The 22,063-nt window shown below is 44.5% G+C and overlaps 1 pseudogene; it reads right to left on the bottom strand.

Moving 5' to 3' along the window:
• Positions 1-1,081: 1,081 nt before the first annotated feature.
• On the bottom strand, positions 1,082-17,733 carry LOC130185644 (immunoglobulin lambda-1 light chain-like; annotated as a pseudogene).
• Positions 17,734-22,063: the final 4,330 nt, after the last annotated feature.

Raw genomic sequence — 22,063 nt, 5'->3', positions numbered from 1 at the left:
TGTTGGAGGGTCCTGACAAACAACCTGTGTCAGTTATGTAGGAGCACTTGTTGGCAGTGTCAACTGTAAAGTGACCTCTGGTTGCTAAAAGTCCAAATCCCCATAAAAGCATGTGACACATGAGACCTCCAGGCAGGTGGTCTCTGTGGGTCTCTGGGCTCAGTTGAACTCTGTGTGGGTGGAGGGCTCAGTGGAAAAAAGTGTCACTAAGAGACAAACTACAGAGGGGGGGGGGGGTTCCTGAGTGTGCACAGCAGCAGATATCAATCTGCTCTCAGTGGTTGTTAGGACTCATAAAAAACTGTTGACAGCGAATCAACACTTCCTCTCCTGCAGCAGACGGGCTGTGTGGGTTTCTGCTCTGCAGCCTCCACACCGTTAGCTGTGGCTTTTCACTTTAATAACACAATGACAGCTACAACCATCCGCTCTGCTAACGAGTCATTGCAGGAAGCATCTGTGTAATGTTACACAGACTTTCAGTAGCTTGGAAATAATGTCATATATGTACATTTGTATTTATTTAAAGTACTTTGTGAATAAAGTCTCATATTTAACTTTAACTATAAATTTCAAATGTCCACGAAATGATTTCATGTTTCTAACTTGATATGAAGTTGAAGTTACTTGCCTGCTGTTTTATTTGTGCGTAAACAACAGTGTCATCAGTGTAGAGTTTTACATCCACACTCACACAGTTGTAAAAGATGGTTAATGTTCAAGTTTAATGTTAGAGGTTAAAGATCCTTCAATCTGCTCAGGTCCAGGTTTATCAGCTGACACTGATTCTAACAGTGTTTTCAGTGTTTAGCGCGTTCACACGAGACAAATTACAAACTGAAGGCTGAACATGAGAGTATGGAGAATACAACTGTGGAATTTATCACTGTGTTGGTGGACGTCTTTATTATAATAATAAATAATTAAATAGTCCGACACAGACAAAGAGGAGACTAAAAATATTAATAACCAAACAGAAAAGTATTTAATAGTAAGAGCCTAAATTAAAGGATTGGTTTTTAGGTTTTTTTTTTGTAATTTTAAACACAAACACACAAATGTCACACATACAAAACAACAGCCCCTCCCCCACCCTAAACCTAAGGCCCACGTCTATCCTCAACCTGGGCCTCGCTACAGCTGCTGCTCCAACACCATCGCTCCCAGGCCCTTCACAACATTTCTTTACTTTATTCCCTCCAGGTTCCATTCTGTAACAATCCTACTTCAGTAAAGGCAGGTTCACATACAGATCTGAGCTCAGTTGTGAGTACAGATATTCCAATGGATTATTACAGTTTAACATTCAGTATATTTATAATGCATAGTATCTTTTGTGAAAATTTACTACAGCAAGTTCTTTATTTCTCTGATGATTTGCTTCAAAGCTCAAAGAAAATCAGTAAGAAAAGTAAGTTAAAAAAAATGATATAAAAAATATAAGATATAAAATGAAAGAAGGAGAGAAAAAAATAACATAAATATCTGCCAAGCAGCTGATTACACAAGCCACAATTAAAAGTGGAAAAAAATACAGCATCAAAATAAAGAAATAATGAAAAATGCAAATTTGACAAGTAAAAATATAATGTATGTCTCCATATGTTTTTATATTAGTAGACAGACTGTATCTAACCTGTGAATATAAAGATACATTTGTCTTAAATTTGTGAACAGTGATCAAAGAGATAAATGAGATGAAGTGATGAGATTTGATGGTGAGAAAAGGCCAGCAGAAAACAGTCAGTCAGCATGTGTGCAGCTGGTGGACGGTCCCTTGTTTGTGAGGATCATCAGCAGAGAGAGTCCACAGCAGTACACCAGACTCTTCACTATCAGCACTGTGTAGAGCAGACAGAGCAGCTTCACCCTGCACTGAGGCTGGAGAGGATCCAGGGGAACCACTGCAACTGAAAAGGATTGAAAAAGAAATCAGTCAGTGCTCTGCTGCTCTGCTCTCTTTGACAGCGTCTCCACATGAAGCTGAATCACTGCTCAACACAGTCAGCAAGCCTTCATCACCTTGTTGTGCTTGGGCCTCCACTGTGCCGCCCTCGTGCTTGACGTAGCAGCGGTATTTATATGTGTAGAAGGCGTCCCGATCAACCACCCTGATGGCGGCGGTGCGTCCTGACTCTCTGAGCTCCAGCTGCTCTCCATCATCAGGTTTCAGCTCCTCCAGAGGACCATCCTCCTTCTGTCTTTTCCAGGAGAACTGGACCAGAGGAGGAGACATGGCTGAGGCCAGACACAGCAGGGAGCTCTTCCCCTCAGGGTGGGCTCTGGGTGCTGCTGGGTACACGCTCACCACGGGCTTCACTACGGCCTCATCTGAAGTTTGACAGCAGCAACAAGCAGCACAGACACACATTCACACAGTCAACAGCAGCTTCCAGCACTGCACTGCATTCAGTCTGATCCTGGAAACTACATGGACTCTGATCACTAAACTACTCATCAATACAGCACAAAGGTCCCACATATACTGGATTCACCTTCACATAGATTTCCTCTGCTATATTTCATGCTTATATATGATGTATATCATCAGAGAAAGATCAAGTTCAACAAAGTCAAAGATGGAAACACTCTTTCAATTCTTTATATTCATATTTCACTTTTATAAATCATCAGCTCAGAATATATGTGTCTTCATGATATTATATTAATGTATTTACAATATTTTTAGGTTATTTTTTTTAACAAAAAGACATTATTACCATTATTTAAAATATGACAGTTAGTTAAACAGTATTAACCGAATATTGCATGATATAAATAATTTTACTGAATTTTATTGCTAACACAAAAAAACTAAAAACATTTAACACATTGTATTCTGACAATAATAATAATAAAAGAAGTGTGCATGTATTTTTTATCTTCTTATACCTACGGAGGTTTAGGTATAACTTATTTGCGTATACATATTGGAACATTATATTTATTGGTACTAAATTCTATTTATTAGATAAATATATTAAATATTGATTATAATCTTATGATGAAAATATTTACCTTAAACAATTTTAGGTAAATTTTACATTAAACTAAATACATGTTTTAGTGAAAGAAATATTTACAGTAATATTCAGTGCATCCGGAAAGTATTCACACCCTTTCACTTTACCCACATTTTGTTATGTTACAGCCTTATTCCAAAATGGATTAAATTCATTTTCCAATATCACACTTTTTGGACTCTTCAAAAACTTTGGAGCTCAAGCAGAAATAAAGAATTCCTTGTGCTGTGCAGTGAGATTGAAACATCTTTTCACTAATGATGGAACTTTTTCATTGAACAACGGCTGCATCAGGAACTTTGTACTAACTCTGAACAAACTAACATGTAAAGTGTGAAGCAGCAGAAAGTGACTTCAAACACATTTTACACTTCTTCAATAAAACAAGTGAAGGAAAAGAAATGTTTGTTCTTACCTGTTACATACAGTTTAGTTCCAGAGCCAAAGATGAAGTGCCAGTCTCCCACAGTGAAAGAGACTGATACAAAAACCTGTCTGCTGTTGAATGTGTCAGCTGAGGTGAAGGAGTCCACATTATGAACCAGGATCATATTTCAGCTCCATCATGTGTTTCTCTAATGTTCATATCAACATGACTGTCTCTTCTTCTCTTTTCTTTTTTCTTCACACTGAAATATCTCAAGAAATATTCCCATTTCAATTGGTTGAGACGTTGATGCTCCCCTCAGGATCAACTGGAAGAACTTTGGTCATCAAGTCAAGTGACTTTTATTTGTATAGAGCCCATTGACAACAGAAGTTATCTCAAGGTACTTTTCAAATAGAGCAGGTCTAGACCTTCTCTTTCTAATATTATTTACAGAGACCCAACAATTCACACCAAGAGCAGCAGCTGGTGACAGTGGTGAGAAAAGACTTCCTTTAGAGGAAGAGACCTGGAAGAGACCCAGACCCTGGGTGGGTGAGAGAGAGAGAGAGAGAGAGAGAGAGAGAGAGAGAGAGAGAGATTTTTTTGATTTTTAAAGGTACTTTATTTAAAAAAATCTAGTTATTGAACATGTGCCAGTTCATAACAAAATCACAGATTCACAGAATCTGATTCACATCAACACATTTCCATAGATCAGTTGGTCGTCTACAACAGAGCAGAGTACATTATTAAAACTCCATATATTGCAGAAGGTCTCTACATCTTGCATCATCATATAATAATTAAAATCAATCTTTAAACGCGCTTTCAGGCATTTTACAAAAATAAAAACTGCATCATCATCTGCCAGGTTCTCCAGCCTGTTTTTCCGGCTCATATAGACGGCCATCTTTGCCGTCCCCAAAAGGAAATTTATGAGCTGGCATTTGTTTTTTATTTTGCTGGAGAACCTGTAGCCAAAGACAAACATTTGAATATTAAAAATTTCCCCCATCAGATTTAAGAGCCTCCCCAGCAGAGAGAACAGAGGCAGCAGTCTGCTGCAGTCCGAGAAACAGTGGAAGACTGTTTCACGACTGCTGCAGAAGGGACAGTCAGAGCTGACAGTGGGACTGATCACTGAGACAAAGGCGTTTACAGCCACGATCCCGTGCAGCAGCCTCCACTGCAGGTCGGCTGCTCTCTTTGTCGGAGGAGGTTTATAGAGCGCCCTCCACTCAGGCCCAGCCCCCCCCCTCAGACCCAGGTGAGCCCTCCAGGGGGTGTCTGCTCTCCCACTCAGCTTTTCCTTGTTTAAAAACTTGACTATCAGCCCGTACAACAACTTGCCATTTGCTTTAAAAAATGGCAGCTTAGAGGATGTTTTATTGTTTAAAAACGGACTCACACAGTTTTTAGGGTTAGGGTTAGAGAGGAGCTTATAGTCGCTGCACAGCAGCGACACCGGCCTCCAATTCTCGATCCTCTGTGGATCTCCCTTCTTGGGCAGCAGGGTGAGGACCGCCCTCCTGCAGCTGAGAGGCAGACGCCCTCCAGCCAGACTCTCATTCAGCACGGAGAGCAAATCCCCCCCCACTACCGACCACAGGGCCTTATAGAAGTCCACAGGCAGACCGTCTATGCCAGGAGCTTTCCCGCTCTGCATACCCTGCAGAGCGGCATGGAGCTCCTCAGAGGACAGAGCCGCCTCCAGGTCTTTATTACTTAGAGGTTCCACCTGAGGGAGACCTTCATAAAAACCCTTGGACACTTCCTGCTCCTCCTGATGCTCACATTTAAACAGCTCCTTATAAAACCCAACAGCACGTTTACAGATGTCCTCATGGTTGGTCAGAACCTGACCCGTTTCAGACCTCAGGCTGTGAATAAAACGTTTCTGACCATTCTTCCTTTCTAGGCCAAAGAAAAAGTGTGATGGGACATCCATCATTGCTACGTTTCTAAAACGAGATCTGACCAGAGCCCCCTGAGCGGATACGCTCAGCAGCTTGTTCAGGGCTGACTTTTTCCCTGCTAAAGACTCAGAGCACCGAGGGTCTCCAGTAGCTTCAGCTACTTGTTGGAGCTTCTCCACTTCGGTCTCAAGTATTCTCACTGAGTTTTCCAAGGTTTTTGTGATGTTCTTTGTATAATCCATGCAAAATTGTTTTATCTTTATTTTCCCAACATCCCACCACTGTTGCAAGGACTTAAAATCAGCCTTTGCTCTTTGGTGGGCCTCCCAAAAGAACTTAAATATTTCTTTAAACTTTCTGTCCTCTAAAAGAGATATGTTGAGATGCCAGTAGGCACTGTTGGCTTTTACATTATTTATAAAAACAGAGGCTGTTAAAAGAGAGTGATCAGAAAATCCAATCGGAGAAATGTTGCAACCTTTAAAAACATTAAAATGATGTCTAAAACAATAAAACCTATCTAGTCTTGCCATGGACAGTGAGTTGTCTTTCACATGGCACCATGTATACTGCTTCTGCTTCCGATGAAAGCCCCTCCACACGTCCATCAGCTCATGGGCCTGGATCAGGCGGAGCAGGCGGCTGCGGGAGGCAGGATGAGGCTCGGGGTGGTTCCTATCCAACTCACTGTTTACAGTGCAGTTGAAATCCCCCCCAATAAATAAATACCCTTCATTATTACAATTTTCAATTACATCATTTAATACATCTAAAACACTTAACCTTTCTGTTCCTAAAACAGGAGCATAAATATTAATAAATATCATTTTTATATTTTCATAATCTGCTGTTATTTTTAACAGATGACCTTTAATGACCTCTTCAGATATAACTGACTGAGGCATGAAGTTCTTGGAGAAGAGTATTCCCACTCCACAGCTGGTACTGGACTTGTGGCTCAGGAAGGTTCTGCCTTCCCACTCTTTATTCCAGTTTACTTCATTATCATCAGTGCTGTGTGTCTCCTGGAGGAAAACCACATCTAGCTTTTTCAGGGAAATTAGCTTAAACAAGGACGCCCGTTTCCTCTCATCTCTGGCCCCATTCAGGTTTAAGCTTCCTACTTTAATACTTCCCATGAAACATAAAAGATGTGGCACAACAACTAAATAACAAAAAAATAGATTCACAAACTTATTGAAACTAATCATCTGTGTTGAGCTGTTTTTTAACTTTCAAAACAAGTTTTTTGATTCTGAAATTCTCCTGATCCGTGAAGGCCTGTTCCCCAAGAACACCAGGACTCCTCTGAAAAGCTTTCAGAGAGTCCAGGAGGAGACGGAGGTCTGGAAAGACCTTCTCTACTTTTACATTCCTCGCTCCCTTGGTGTCTTGGAGGAACTTTTTTATGCTTGCGAGGGAGTAACCTCCCTTCTTTCGTAAAAAGGATTGTGAGGAAGTAAGAGCCTCTTCATCATCATCATCAACATCTTCATCATTATCTACATAACTTTCACAGTCGCTCAAAAGCTCTTGGGAAAGTTTTTTGTTTTTACTTGTAGATCTATTGATGTCCACTGACTTCCTCTTTTTTTCTTGTGGAACCTCTTCCACAATCATCTGTTCCTCGTCACCTTCCAAACACAATTCCACTTCCTGTGACTCGTCCTGTAAGAGGGCCGGGTCACCAGCAGTGTCGGCCTGTTTACTGGCCTCCACCGCAGGCCCACTAATAAAACTTTCAGAGACAGAACCAGAATTATAATCTGCTCCAACAGTAATATTGGCCCCACCAGAACCAGCAGGAACCAACTCGGTCCCACCGGAACCAGCAGGAGCCGAATCGGCTCCACCGGAACCAGCAGGAGCCGAATCGGTCCCACCGGAACCAGCAGGAACCGAATCGGCTCCACCGGAACCAGCAGGAGCCGAATCAGTCCCACCGGAACCAGCAGGAACCGAATCGGCCCCACCAGAACCAGCAGGAGCCGAATCGGTCCCACCGGCACCAGCAGGAACCGAATCGGTCCCACCGGAACCAGCAGGAGCCGACTCGGTCCCACCGGGACCAGCAGGAACCGAATCGGTCCCACCGGAACCAGCAGGAGCCGAATCGGTCCCACCAGAACCAGTAGGAGCCGAGTCAGTCCCACCAGAACCAGCAGGAGCCGAACTGGCCCCACCAGAACCTGAGAAACCCTGTTTTTTTGGACAGGACCGGATAAGGTGGCCCTCCTTCCCACAACTGAAACATTTCATAGTTTCTGACGTTGCAAAAACAACATAGTCGTAGTCATCAACTCTGAACTTCAGGCTTATGTTAAGCTCCTCAGAACTGTTCCTCAGAACCATCTGGACTTGTCTTCTGAAGGACAACACGTGCTTCAGTTGGGGAGATTTACAGCCTAGAGGGAGCAGTCTGATGGGAGACATTAGCTGCCCATGCCTTGCTAGCTCCCTTTTTAGCATTTCGTTGCTAACAAAGGGAGGGACTCTGGACAAGATAACTTTTTTTGAGGGGGTGGTCAGAGGCACCACCTGAACAAAGGTGTCTCTGATCACAACCCCCTGCTCAACCACAGTGTTCACCTTGTCGATCTGGTCCAGGAAGATAACAACCCCGTTGTTCATCCTGGACGCAGATTTCACGCTCTCGTACCCGACGAGCGCCCCGACCGCCAGGCTGCAGTCCTCCACGGAGCAGCTCACCGCCGGGTTCAGCTTCACGCCGTGCCGGCGAGTCAGCTGCTCCAGCCCGGTCGGCTGCATGTCTCCGCTCCCCGGGAGACACAGCCCCGCAACAACACAACCACCGATACAACCAAAAGTACAACAACCAAGACTAAACAATGACAGAAAACAGGTAGAAAGAAAGATAGAAAAGACACATTCACTCCGCAAAATCGCGCTCACGCTCTCAGCGTCTACCGCTCTCACTTCCGCTCAGAGAGAGAGAGAGAGAGAGAGAGAGAGAGAGAGATTTGATTTTTCAAACCACTTTTATTTACTCAATAACACATTTTTAAGAAATAAATAAAACAAAAAACTCCAAAATAAATTAAATAAATTAAACTCTACTCATTTCAGCAACTGGCCAAAAACCAATTCATCATTCTCTACAGAACACAGCTCTTGTATGAGGCTTCTCCCTCTGCTCAGGCTTCAGTTTTTCCCCAGTTCATTTTAGCAATGGAGAGTTTACTAAAATCACTCACAGTGTCATCAAGAACATTTATGTCACTTGGTTTTTTTTATAAAAACAATAACATCATCGGCATATGCAGACAGTTTAAAACAATGTTCACACCCAGGAAAAGAAAAACCCGACAAACATGACTGTCATGGTCTCAGCCTGGAGGCTCCAGGGTTTTGTTTTTTGGACTTTCTTGGTTTTTGGTTTTCTGGGTTTTGGGTTTCTGTTCTGGGTTTTGAGTGTTTCTGGTTTGGATGTTTCTGGTGTCTAGTTTTGTCTTCCCTGTCTTGTGCTTTGTTTCCCCATGCACTTCCTGTTTTATTTTGATAGTCATGTCACCCCAGTGTCTGAGTTCTAGTTTTGCTTCCTTTGGTTAATCCCCTGATGTGTCTCACCTGTGTCTGCTTCCCCACCTGTTCTCCATCACTAATCAGTTCTGTTCCTTTAAGAAGACCTTGTACTGTCTTGTCCTTGTGGGATCATTGTTTGTTTGTTGGTTGTGAGGTTTGGTGTGTGTTTCGGCGACTCGTGTTTGGACTTTGGTTTGTTTGGAATAAAATAGTTTGACACTGCTACCTTCTCCGCATTTGGGTCCACCCCTTACTCCTACTTACCTCAAACTCGTGACAGAGACCTTAACTTGTGCAGAAATGGCTCTATGGCCAGTGCATATAACATGCCTGACAAAGAGCAGCCCTGTCTGACTCCCCTCTGGACTCTGAATGGAGCGCTCTAACCACCATTAATCTTAATTACACTTTCAATGTCATTGTACAAGACCTGGCTCTTGACTATGAGACCAGAGCTGAACCCAAAAGCCTGCAATGTCCGCCACAAGTACTGGTGCTCAACTTGGTCAAAAGCCTTTTCTTGATCGAGAGAAATCAGACCAAGCTCACAGCCCAAAGAACCAGAGAGGTTCAAAATGTCCCGAATCAGAGTAATGTTGTCAGATATCAACCTGTCGGGTACACAGTATGTCTGGTCTACATGAATGACCTGCTCCATCACTTTTCTCAGTTGCACTGCCAATACTTTGGACAACAGTTTATAATCCGTGCAAAGTAAAGACACAGGACGCCAGTTCTTAATGTCCTGTAAGTCTCCTTTCTTTGGGAGGACGGTGAGCACAGCTCTCCTGCAGCTCAGAGGCAACCTCCCTGTTCTCAGACTGTCCTGGAGAACCAACAACAGGTCCTCACCAATGACAGACCAGAAGGTCTTATAAAAGTCTGCAGGAAGTCCGTCTATCCCGGGAGCCTTCCCGCTCTGCAGGCTCTGCAGGGCCTCCTGCAGCTCCTGAGCAGAGAGCTGCGCCTCCAGCTCTACATTATCCCCCTCAGAGACCTTAGGAAGGCCCGCATAGAAGGACAGCGCCACCTCTGGTTCTTCCTGGAACTCCGCCTTGTACAGCTCCTGGTAAAATCCAACAGCACACTGACGAATCTGAGCCAACTCCTGCAGCAGCTGCCCAGTGTCAGACCGCAGAGAGTGAATCAGCCTCCTCTGACCATTCTTACGCTCCAGACCAAAGAACAAGTGAGAGGGAGCATCCATTTTTACCACATTCTGGAAACGAGATCGGACCAGAGCACCCTGTGCAGAAATACCCAGCAGGTCAAACAGAGCTGATCTTTTGCCTTTGAGAACTTGAATGTGTTCTCGTTCTCCTGTGGAGTCTGCTAAATCCTGCAGCTCCACCACTTCTCTCTCCAGAGCTCTCATAGATCTGGACATGTCCTTTGTGACATTGAAAGTGTACTGTAGGCAAAGCTGTTTGATTTTAACTTTCCCTACATCCCACCACTGCTGCAAGGAACTGTACTCAGCTTTAGTCTGTCTGTGATTGTTCCAAAAACACCTGAATACATTTTTAAACACATTATCAGACAGCAGAGAGATGTTAAAGTGCCAGTATGCACTTTTACATTTCACATCTTTTATAAAAATGGAAAACTGTACCAGGGTGTACAAAAGGGACATAGGCCATTATCGATTACTCTGGGCGCGTGATGGTGATCGGCGGCGGATACGCGCGGCGCATCGGGAACGAGCACATGCGAGCCTGAAGACGGCAGAAAGTGCAGAGTGGAGAGAGAGAACGGAGGCTGCCAGTCAGAGGCTAATTGATTTCACCGTTATTGTGTGCGTGCATCCGTGAGACCTGTAAGTCGCATTATTTATGTTGCTAGTTCATTATCCTTTGTTTTCATAAGTTGATAATTATAGACACCTAGCTTGGAGCTGCATGCTAACTTAAAGCATATGGTTGTTAATTGGTCAGCTAGAAGTGGATGTGTAGCTACCTATTTGTTCTGTATTTAAGTTAGTGAGTTTGGCCCAGATAACCCCCCTGTTATATTGGTGTAATGAAACATATAAAGCTAAATGGAAGGAGCTGGAGACCAATCTATCAACCCAGTTCCCCATCCAAGCTGTAATAGCGGATAAAGGCTTAATGTGTCATTTGGAAAAGTTGGGGAACCCCTGGTTGAGCCACACTCTTCGAGTCTGGCAGAAGGTGATTAACACTTGTGGGATACATATAATGTTGAGAATATTCAGATGGTTTGCTTTTGACTCTGATTTTACTCCCAATAGACATGACTCCGGTTTTAAATCATGGACAATGTATGGTCTCACAACATTCATCTCACTTACTCAGAAAAACATTGTGTGCAGCTTCAATACCTTGCGGGACAAGCATGACTTAGCACGGATCGAATTCCACAGATACCTTCAACTACGCTCCTATATTGACCATGAATGTAAATTAACTAACTTCTCAAATGTTGAATTAGAATTTTACCACATTCTGAAAAGGGCTATGACCATGATCCCTTCTAAATCAATTTCAAAGCTATACATAGCTCTCTCCAACGCCAACAATAATAACACTCAATACATTAAAGATAAATGGGAAGTGGAATCTGGGATTGAGATTTCTGAGGAGGCTTGGGATAATATTTGGTTCTTCCAGTGGACAACAACCAGTTCTATGGACTGGAGAGAACATTGCTGGAAGAATATTATTAGATTTTTCAGAACACCGTATCAGGAGAGGTACAAAGGTACAGCTATGCCGTGCTGGAGGCAATGTGGCTCGGCTGCTGCAAACCACTACCATATCTTCTGGGATTGTCCCAAGTTAAAAGCTTTCTGGAGGGATATCAAGGTTTCTTTAAGCAAAATCTTTACCACTCAAATACCTCTGAGTTTTGATGTCCTGTACCTGGGTTATGTCCCCTCTTTTCAATGTAAGAGAGAGATAAAACTGCTGCAAATTCTTTTGGTGGCAAATAAGAAATCAGTTACGAGAAGATGGTTAAGCCCGGTTCCGCCTACTCTAGATGACTGGATTGGAATTATTCTGGAGATATATAGGATGGAAAAAATGACCTATCAGCTAAGACTTCAAAAGGACAAATTTGACCAAATCTGGAACAACTGGATTTCATTCATTGCCCCCACGAGAGCAGACTTTATATGATCTCACTGGTAATATTGCTTTGTAATTTACTCATTTAATTTATGACTTGTTTTTGAGGATTATTTCTATGACAGCGGCGGCAGGGGTCCCCCCCCCCATGGGTTCTGTACATAGTTAAGTGATCTACCTTTTACTAAGATGTATCAGAATTTTTCCTAAGCGATCTAATCTGGGCAACCTGTTAACATGGGCTTAAAGAAGATAACTTTGCTCTCACTGTTTTGAATCTAACACCAATCTCACGTAGTTTATGTTACTACAGGAGAGAGTGATCTACATAGATCGAACAGGGTCTGACCCCCGACTTGTGACTGTACATGCTTTGAATTTATAAGCCCTGAGTCTGTTGTTGCATATTTTCTGTATTTAAAACAAAAACTGGAATGGCATTTACTGCCGCTGTATTGTTGATGCCATGTAGATGTACTCTCTGTCCATTCCAAATAAAGACATAATTAAAAAAAAAAAGTGAGTGAGTTTGCTGTTTATGCTAACTAGTTATACTACATATACAGAAAGGTGTGTGTTTGTTACAAATATTTAAAGTGCATATTTCATATATGTTTGTGCGTGTAATGTGGGCCAGATAATGTTTTTTCCTTTTTTTGGACAGAACCATTCACACAAAGCCGTGACCATGTTCTGTACTGTTGCCTGAACCTATTAAACAGTCAAACCAAAGAAGAGTTGTCAGCATCTGTGTTTTGACAGACACACCTGGGGCGAAGCTAGAAATCAGGATCAACACACAACAATTAATACAGTCCTTTATTACAACCCTCAGTAACATTGAGGTCCTTCGAGCCGGATTCTGACCTTTACTCCAGGATAAGGATGCAACAGTACAGCAGTGGAGCCCGTCCTAAGAGGGATAGACATCCACCACGTCATCTAGAGGATTACGAACTTGACTATCCAAGGGGTAAACCACAAAATACACACTACTCAAGCACAGTACCATACGAACATGGGCATGAAGAGGATGAGTATCATCACCAAGAGGGAGCAGCCAAGATGACCTCCCTCACTTCTCCTAACCACTCACCTTATCGCCTCCAAGGTAAGAGAGACCAGGAAAAGCAGTATAGCTCCTTTGGCTTCTATCAGGAGCTGGAGGTGATAAGGGAGGAGAACACACTGCTTCGTGAAGCTCAGTTAGCCATTCATAGGGATTTCGGGCAGCTTCACTCACTCAGAAAGGACATGAGGTCGCTCGTTGACTCAGTACGCAGCCTCCAGGAAGCACAGACAGCTACAGTAAGCCACGCCCCCATAAGGTCCCTCGATCTACAGCCAGGTTCAGGCGAGTGGCCTGACGACGTACCCCCACCTGATCAAGCTCTGCCCTCAGCAGGGGAACAATGTGAAGAAGAGGAATGGCCAGAACCCCCACCACCATGGCCAGAGCCCGAAGAGCAGCCACAGAGGAATAAGGTGGCAGGCCTCCTGGACCAGGTGATGCACGTGCTCCAGGAAATCAGCTTCAACACCCCCTCCGTTGCTAAGACCCACGACAGACCAGCAGCAGTGAGTGCTCCCCCTCCAGACAGGGGTCGTCTATACCAGGTGGGTCTGCGCCCTAAACAGCTGGGTTATGGAGATCCTCAGCAGCATCCTCCACAGTCCAGCTCCACGCCAATCAAGCACCAGCCAGGCCTGCAGTACCACTTGTAGTCCCTGCTGCGCGATCTATGCCGTGCAGAAGCATGTTTGGGACCACAGTGAGCCTGGAGACAGTGTTCGGTCCTCAGTGGAACGATGTTTTTATGTGGACAACTGCCTCCAGAGTCTACCGACAGTAGTGGAGGCCAGGGAACTCGTGGACAGGCTGACGACCCTTCTAGCCACCGGTGGTTTTGAGCTGCGCCAGTGGGCCAGCAACAACCCCAGCGTCGTTGGTCACCTGCCAAAGGATGCCCGATCAGATAGCTTGGAGCTCTGGCTCACCCAAGATAGTGTAGAGGTCCCTGAATCAACGCTCGGGCTCAGTTGGCACTTCCAGTCAGACAGCCTAGGGTACAAGCAGCAACCAGTGGAGTGTGAGGTGCCGACCATGCGGAATGGGTATAAGGTTCTGGCAAGCCAGTATGACCCTCTTGGGTACATCTTGCCTTATACAACCAGAGCCAAGGTTCTGGTCCAGCGTCTCTGGGACAAAAACAGAGAATGGGATGATCCCCTCCTCCCCCAAGAGCTTCTAAATGCCTGGAATGAGTGGGTAGAGGAACTGCAAGTCCTACCATCCATCAGCCTGCCAAGGTGTTACACCCCTGAAGCAGTGGACAGTGCCAGCGTCACTTGTGAGGTCCACATATTCTGTGATGCCTCCGAGAAGGCATATGGGGCTCTGGCATACTTGCGGACAGAGGACAATCAGGGCAATACCTACCTGGCATTCCTCATGGCAAGATCGAGAGTGGCACCCAAACGTCTTCTGTCCATGCCACAACTGGAGCTGTGTGCAGCGGTGGTAGGAGCGCAGATAGCCACAGTGATTCAGCAGGAGCTCACATTGAAGATCGGTGGGATCACTTTGTGGACTGATTCCACAACTGTGCTGATGTGGCTACAGTCCGATTCCTGCCGCTTTAAGGTTTTCATTGGAACAAGGGTGGCTAAAATCCAGGAACTCACAGATCTCTGGACATGGCGCTATGTGGATTCAGCAAGGAATCCTGCAGATGATATCACAAGAGGAAAGACCCTGAGAGATCTTTCAGAACCCAATCGGTGGAGTCAGGGCCCACAGTTCCTCCTCCGAGCTCGGGACGAGTGGCCAGGAAACCCTCCCCTTCCTGCTCAGGAAGAGGTATCGGAACTCCGGAAGTCGACCTTCTGCGGAGTCACATCTACAGTTGGTGAGCCCCGCATCCAAGACGCCAGCAAGTGCAGCACATGGAGGGAGCTTGTAGAGATTACTGCAAAGGCGCTTCACGGGGCGGCAGATCAGTCCAGTAGTCCTACAGCGGCAGATTACCAGGAAGCAGAGACCCTCATCTTCCAACAAGCCCAACAGGACAGCTTCCCAGATGATATGCGCCTCTTGAAAGCCGGTAAACCTGTTCTGTCAAGTAGCCGATTACTTACCTTGTCCCCAGAGTTCGACGAGTCAGATAAAGTCATCCGGGTTGGTGGGAGGTTACGGAGATCGGAGGAGCTAGACTACGCTATCCTGCATTCTATCGTTCTGGACCCCAGCCACCCCGCCGTCAAACTGCTGATACAGGATTACGACGGCCGTTTGCATCACCCTGGACCGGAGCGAGTGTTTGCCGAAATTCGGCGTACTTTGTGGATCCTCAGGGGACGGGAAGCTATCCGTCGCCATCAGCACACGTGTGCAGGGTGCCATCGGTGGAAGTCCAGACCTGTGGTCCCCAAGATGGCTGACCTACCAGCCGCTCGCCTTCGCCTCTTCAAGCCAGCCTTCCACTCCACGGGTATGGACTGCTTTGGGCCGTTCCAGGTGAAGGTGGGCCGTCGACTTGAAAAGATGTGGGGGATAATCTTTAAGTGCCTCACCACGCAGGCCGTGCACTTAGATCTCCTCACCAACATTGATGCCGACTCCTTTTTGATGGCTCTGAGGAGGTTCATTGCCCGCCGAGGAACGAGAGTTCTTTCCAGCTAAGCTTTTTCTTGTCTACACCTTCCCAATTCACCCACTGTCCCTGCTTAGCCTGGGCCACTGCCTTAGCACCCCTTAATAATTCCTCCTGTCTACGAACCTGCTCCACGACTAGCTTTCTCTTCTCCTTGGGACCTGCTCTACTCCACACCGGTTTGCCTGGGCCAAGCCCCAAGCCTCCCCGGCCTATTTGGACATTACCCACAATCCCTGTATGCCTAAGCGTTGCTTCTGCCTCCTGCACTGCGATTCTTGGATTCCACTTTCTCCCCTTGATTGGGTTTGGAACCACCTTACTAACTACCGCATCTTTGCTCCCAGATAACAGGAGCTCTGTCCTAACCTTGGTACATTTAAACTCCTCCACTAGACTAGTTACTGGGAGCTGAAGTATGCCTTTCCCATACAGTGCCACTGTGCTTAAACATCTAGGCACACCTAGCCACTTCCTAATTTAATATTATATATATAACCCAGTTTGGGTTATTATGAGTGAAGAGTGAAAATGATTTGGGTTATTATAATAACCCAAACTGCAGACACCACAGTTTCAACTTTCCTGGAAGCCCTGATTTATCTATTCTATCCAGTCCCTCAGCAACATCCTTCCGAAACTGCACTACCTGTTCTCCGTCATTCAAGTCTGCCTTATACGAAAGTAGTGCAAACGTCTGCAAGTGATACAGCCACCCACCTTTTGTATTTCTATCATTTTACTATTGATATTTTCTAAAGGAGCTGCACGGTGGTGCAGTGGTTAGCGCTGTCGCCTCACAGCTAGAAGGTTCTGGGTTTGAGTCCCGGCTCGGCCGTGGGATCTATCTGTGTGGAGTTTGCATGTTCTCCCAAGTGTGGGTTCTCTCCGGGTTCTCTGGCTTCCTCCCACAGTCCAAAGACATGCAAAATGGGGGCTAGGCTAATTGGATACTCTAAATTGACCATAGGTGTGGCTGTGAGTGTGAATGGTTGTCTGTCTCTATGTGTTTGCCCTGCAATGGACTGGCGACCTGTCCAGGGTGTACCCCGCCTTTCGCCCGGAAAGATGCTGGGATAGGCTCCAGCCCCCCCGCGACCCTACTAGAGGATAAGTGGTAGAAAATGAATGAATATTTTCTAAAGGAATCCATCCCAAATGAGGAAGTTGTGAGGATGAAAGGATCAATCCCACAGGATCAATCCATGATATGATTTAAAGTGTGTTTGTTGTTTCCAGCTTTTCTGTTGGATCTCATTTGATTCATTGAGTTCCTTTAATAGTTTTCTCTTCATCTTCTTTTATTATTGTGCTTGTGTGTTTCTTCTTTGTCCTCACTGTGTGGAACAACAGGAAACCTGCTGAAATATCTCATCAAAATATCAATCAATATCATAGAAAAGTCAAGAAAAAGTGTGTGACCTGGAGGTGAAATATGTGAACCTGGGCTGTGGTTTCCTGCTCTCTTCCTGTCACAAACACTGTTTGACATCTGTTCATCTGGAGGTTTTTGTTCAGGCTGCAGGGATCATTTCTCACTGTGGGGATCATCCTTCAGACAGGAGCAGTAGTAGGAGGCTGAATGAGAGAGTTTAACGTTCTTAATCTGCAACTCCCAGCTGTTCTGTTTTTTAAAAGCTGTGAAATCATCTTTCTGAGGATGATTGAAATCTGAAAATATGTAGCCATCATATCTGTTAATGTTCAGAATCAGACTGAATGTTTCTGTCTCTTTCTTCTGGAACCAGAACACATAATCAGTGTCACACTGGTCAGTTCGTCCACAGCTGAAGGAGACTGTTTCACCAACTCTCCTGGTCAATGATAACTGGTCCTGAATCAGCTCTGCTGCCATGGCAACCAGCGCTGTAGAGACACAGACAGGTAGATGAAGGTTAGTGTGACAGTGTTTGTCACAGGTTGAGTTTGCTGGCTCCTGATTGGCTGGAAACACTCACCTGAACACAGACAGCACAGAGCAGCAGCTGGGAGGAAAAGCATTTTGTGCCGTGGTGTTTCCTCTGGTGAAGCTGGGGAGAAGTGGAGCTCTGATGCAGCTGAGGCCAAACAAGGACGAGCTGTGAGCTCAGACGAGGGCCACGTGGTTTCTGACGCCTCCTCAAACCTCCCATCAGCCCCTGCGGCCCACAGATGAGGCCGCTGCTGCTAATTGACGGCTCAGCTCAAGCTGTTGTGTGCTTTTCCTCTGAGTGGGAGCTTTTAAAGGGGAAAGAAAAATGAATGAAGAGTGAAAATGATCATTTCATGGCAGCAACATTAAAGTGGAAAAAGCTTCTATGTTTCAGTGTGTGATTGGTCAAACTGAGACCTTCAGTCTCCAACATGCTGTTTGTGTTCAATCTTCAAATGTCTGCTGTTGAAGAAGAAGATGAAGCTCACTGTCAGCCTGCAGAGGGGATTCATTTCTTCTTTCAACTCTTTCTCTTTCTTTCATTCTCATTCTTTTCATCTTTTTTCCCACAATTCTCTGTTTCTCTGAAGTGACTGAGTGAAAAGTTTCTTGCTCTTGATTTGAATCTGACAGCAGATGAAAAATCTGGGTCACCATGATGCAGAAACACAACAACACACACACATTCAGGTTGCTGGTGAATTTAGTAACACACACTGTCATCTGTTGTTGAACAGCTGTGATGGAAACACAAAAGTCCAAATCCACAGAGCTCCTCAGCTGTGATTTGAAGCCTTAAAGTTCCCCTTCACTTTATTTCATTCACTTCAATAATATGAGTGAATTTCTATGGACTTGAATTCTTTTCCCGCTCTGTCTTATAATATCATCTATTGTGTCTGTCATGTTTTTCTTCATGGTGTTTCCACTGATGAAATATTCAAAGCTCAGACTCCATCAAATGTTGTGCTGCATCATTTTATTCCCATTTCCCCAAAGTTCAGTGGCACATGTTTGGTGTCTTTGGAAACTCCCATTTCAAATAAAGTTGTGCTTTGAATGATGAGTGTGTAAAGACGAAGCCAGCGGAGGGTCCTGAAAAGTTTCACACTGAAGTTTCTTCTTCACTTGTACATTTCTTGCAGTTGTATAGTGTCTCTTCTTCACTTGTACATTTCTTGCAGTTGTATATTGTCTCTTCTTCTCTTCCTGGTTCTGACTGTTAAACATTTGAGTGTAAATCACAGTGAGTTCACCTTTAATGAAATGTGCTGTATAAATTGAATCAATGTCTTCCTCTGCTGCTGCTGCTGCTGTGATGAATTAAACTTGTATTCTGCTGCCCTCTGGTGGCTGCAGCCACACACTGCTCCACACCAGGCGTACTGTAATACCATGTAGCAGTAGTGATGAAGAAACAGTATTTACTGAAGAAGAAGTCCCAACAGCACAAAGTCAATTCCTGCTTTTCAAATTCTATTTAAATAAAATAAGTTGTATGAGATAAATGTAGTTAAAATAAGAGTTTCTGTGACTGATGTAATGAATGAGATTATTAATCCTGAGTCCTGGATGTTTCAGCAGCTTTTCACTGTTGTAGCTGCTCCAGGTGGAGCTGCTTTAACCTCCCTGCTCTGGTTCTCTCTTCCTCTCTGTTCCCTTCAGGGTCGCTGCTTTCACACTTTGTCTTTGTCCTTCTGTTTTTACTGCTTTCAGAGTGGCTTTTGTTTTGAAACCACTTCCACATTCACCACAAACCACATGTCTCTGTGTCTCACACCTTTGATTGGTGTAATTACCAAGACTCATTCTTTAGACAGTGAAGCAACACACTAACATCTCGTCTTTCTAGCTGGTTTTCTTCAAGCTCGACTGCACCTGGACTTACCTGGTCTCTGTTCCCTGAAGGTCACACACCTGAGCCACATACCTCAGGTCGTCCCAGCTGAGGTTCCAGTCCACGTCTCCATGTTTCCGGTGGTGGTCGTTCTCCACTGGACCATCTTCAGCGCTGATGATCACACAGAACCAGAGAGAGAAGGAAGATCAGAGTGAAGGAGGAAGCTGAAGAAAATTCACCTTCATCAGTCTGGAGACAGAAAAATCTAGATCAGTGGACTTTCTGGATCGTCACTGTATAACCACCACTCTGAGGCTTTCCAGTACGTGAACTGTGCAAGGGGTTCTGGGTAGTGGTGTCATCAGGTGTGGTGGCTTCATGTCCTTGACCCTGTTCTCTAGCACCCTCATTGTGTTGGGACTCCCTGTGTAGCAGGGTTGATCACTGTTGTTGAAAAGAAGCTGTGTGAGCTGTCTGATGACACACAGTAAGACAGCATGCATACAGTGAGGAACAAAGCCCCACACTGTATCACAATAAGGCATGTTTCTGAGTGCTGATGGACACTTGTGTTGGTGCTACTGCTGGCTCCATATCTGCCAGCATTTCTTTGGCCTCTCTCTCAGGAGATTCTGTGGCCGTCACAGTGGACTTGACCTGTGTCTCTACTAGAGCACCAGGATGGAAACACGAGCCGCAGCCAAAGTTCCCATTAAACTGTGTGCTGTTTTGCATCGCTGGTCTCGCCTTTGAATCTACACAACAACAGAGTCCAACAACTTTGCTGTTCACACAGGTTCCATTGTTTCTCCAAGACACACCTTTGGGTGCCAGTGTTTTGTCCTGATCAACAAAGGCTCTGAGAAGAATGGACATGACTGGCTCTTGAGCTATTTATTCATCTTCCCGAAAAGGTGCTTTCAGTTCAAGACTAGCACTGAATTAATGTAAGCTGTTGAATATAAAGATAAAACATTAATAGAATGTTAGTGGGTCTGTTAGGAAAACACACTTTTGACTGATACTCTGCGTTTTCTTGGTGTAAAATGATTATTAGACATTAAGAACGTGCTCAGTTTCCTGGGACAGGTGTGGAATGTCTTAACAATTGTGTATTGACTTGAAAATATTGTTATTTTTGTTTGATTTCACAAAATTCTCCAAATTTGGCGTGGAGCAGTAGGTGAGGCTTCGTCACAGTGTCTGATGTGGTGCTCTGCAGTACAGGTGCCCCCCAGGGTACGGTGCTCTCCCCTCTTCTCTTCACCCTGTACACCTCGGACTTCACACACAACACCACACACTGCTAAACTGGTAAATTTCCTGTCCGATGAAATGTGAACATCACTAATGAGGATTGTGTAAAGTTAGATGACTATTGTGCTCTTCAAGAGTATGGATATTGTCAAGCACATTTCTAGAACTTGACCAAAACAGAATCACTTCTGAACATGGAGGAACCTGAGCAGGTAAACAATGAAGAGAGAGACTGTCCACTCAACTGAAACTTCTTATTTCCTCATCCTGTGTATTTCTATTATAACTTTGAATGCACACTCAGAGATATGTGATTGATGCACAATGATTGGCTCAAACCTTTATAGTCCATCTTTCCATCGGAACGGAGGAGTGTTGTGCTCGACTCATCAGGCAACGCTGCCTCCAAAGTCAAACAGTGTGGAGTCCACAAGGTAACAGCTGTGTTATATAATGTCTGCTATTGTATGTCCCGTTATCAAGGCCGAGCTCATTTTCTCTTAGTGTATAGAATAATAATTTACTTTGTGTCCACTTTGTCGGTCGTTCATGAGACTGAAAGGGTGAACGGTGTCCAGGTGGACAGCCAACACAATGACACACAGCCTACAAAAAGATGCCCCCTCCTGTGGAATATGTGTCTTGAAAGTGAGATGATTTACCTGTATTTCTGAATGATTGCATATTACTTTAAATATGAAGCACAGATTGAACAGGTTTTTTTTTTAGTTCAAATTTAAAATATGGATTTAAACTCAAAGTCATTTTGATAAAGTTGTACTGGGCAAGTGTTTTTGACCATTACTTCATTGAAAAATATTCTTAGTAAGCTGAGAGAGTCCTGGCAGAGGAGTCTCCAGTCTTTGTCAGTTCAGCCAAGGCAGTGGAGGCCTACAGCAGGGAGGTGGCTGTGACACCACTACATGACACTGGTATGTTTTCACTTTGGAAACTTATTTCTGTTAACACCACAAGGATTTTAAAGATCCTAAATAAGGTGAATAAGATATAGTATGCCACACTCCAGGAGAGCTGTAAGACACATAAAGACTGTGGCACAGTCAAAGGCCTTGGGCAGGACTTGTTGATGCATTACATTCCTTTCAAATCAGCGGCCAAATGGCACTAACACTGCATTATGTAATAACTCAATACAATGTTATTAAATGTCACTTTATTATGTAATTACTAACAGCCACAGATAAATATGTAATACATTTCCCCTCATTTTGTAGCAGCTAAAAGCATCTGTAAACTGTGTGATTTTGAGTCCTGATTCCAAAGTCAGGAGGATTTTGCTGCTTTCAAGATGGACAGGGAGTCTGTTTCAGAGATGCTGCAGAGTAAATAAAGTTGGCCTCACCAAGTTGAGCTGCTGCACTGGTTCTACTAGCAGCCCACTTCTAATGGACCTCAGAGGCCTGGCAGGAGTGTACTCCTGAAACATGTCTAATGTGTTT

This window comes from Seriola aureovittata, chromosome 17 (genome assembly GCF_021018895.1).
Source record: "Seriola aureovittata isolate HTS-2021-v1 ecotype China chromosome 17, ASM2101889v1, whole genome shotgun sequence".
In the NCBI taxonomy this organism is placed as follows: domain Eukaryota; kingdom Metazoa; phylum Chordata; class Actinopteri; order Carangiformes; family Carangidae; genus Seriola; species Seriola aureovittata.
The sequence above is the reverse complement of the archived record's forward strand: the minus strand, read 5'-3'. Positions and strand labels throughout refer to the sequence as shown.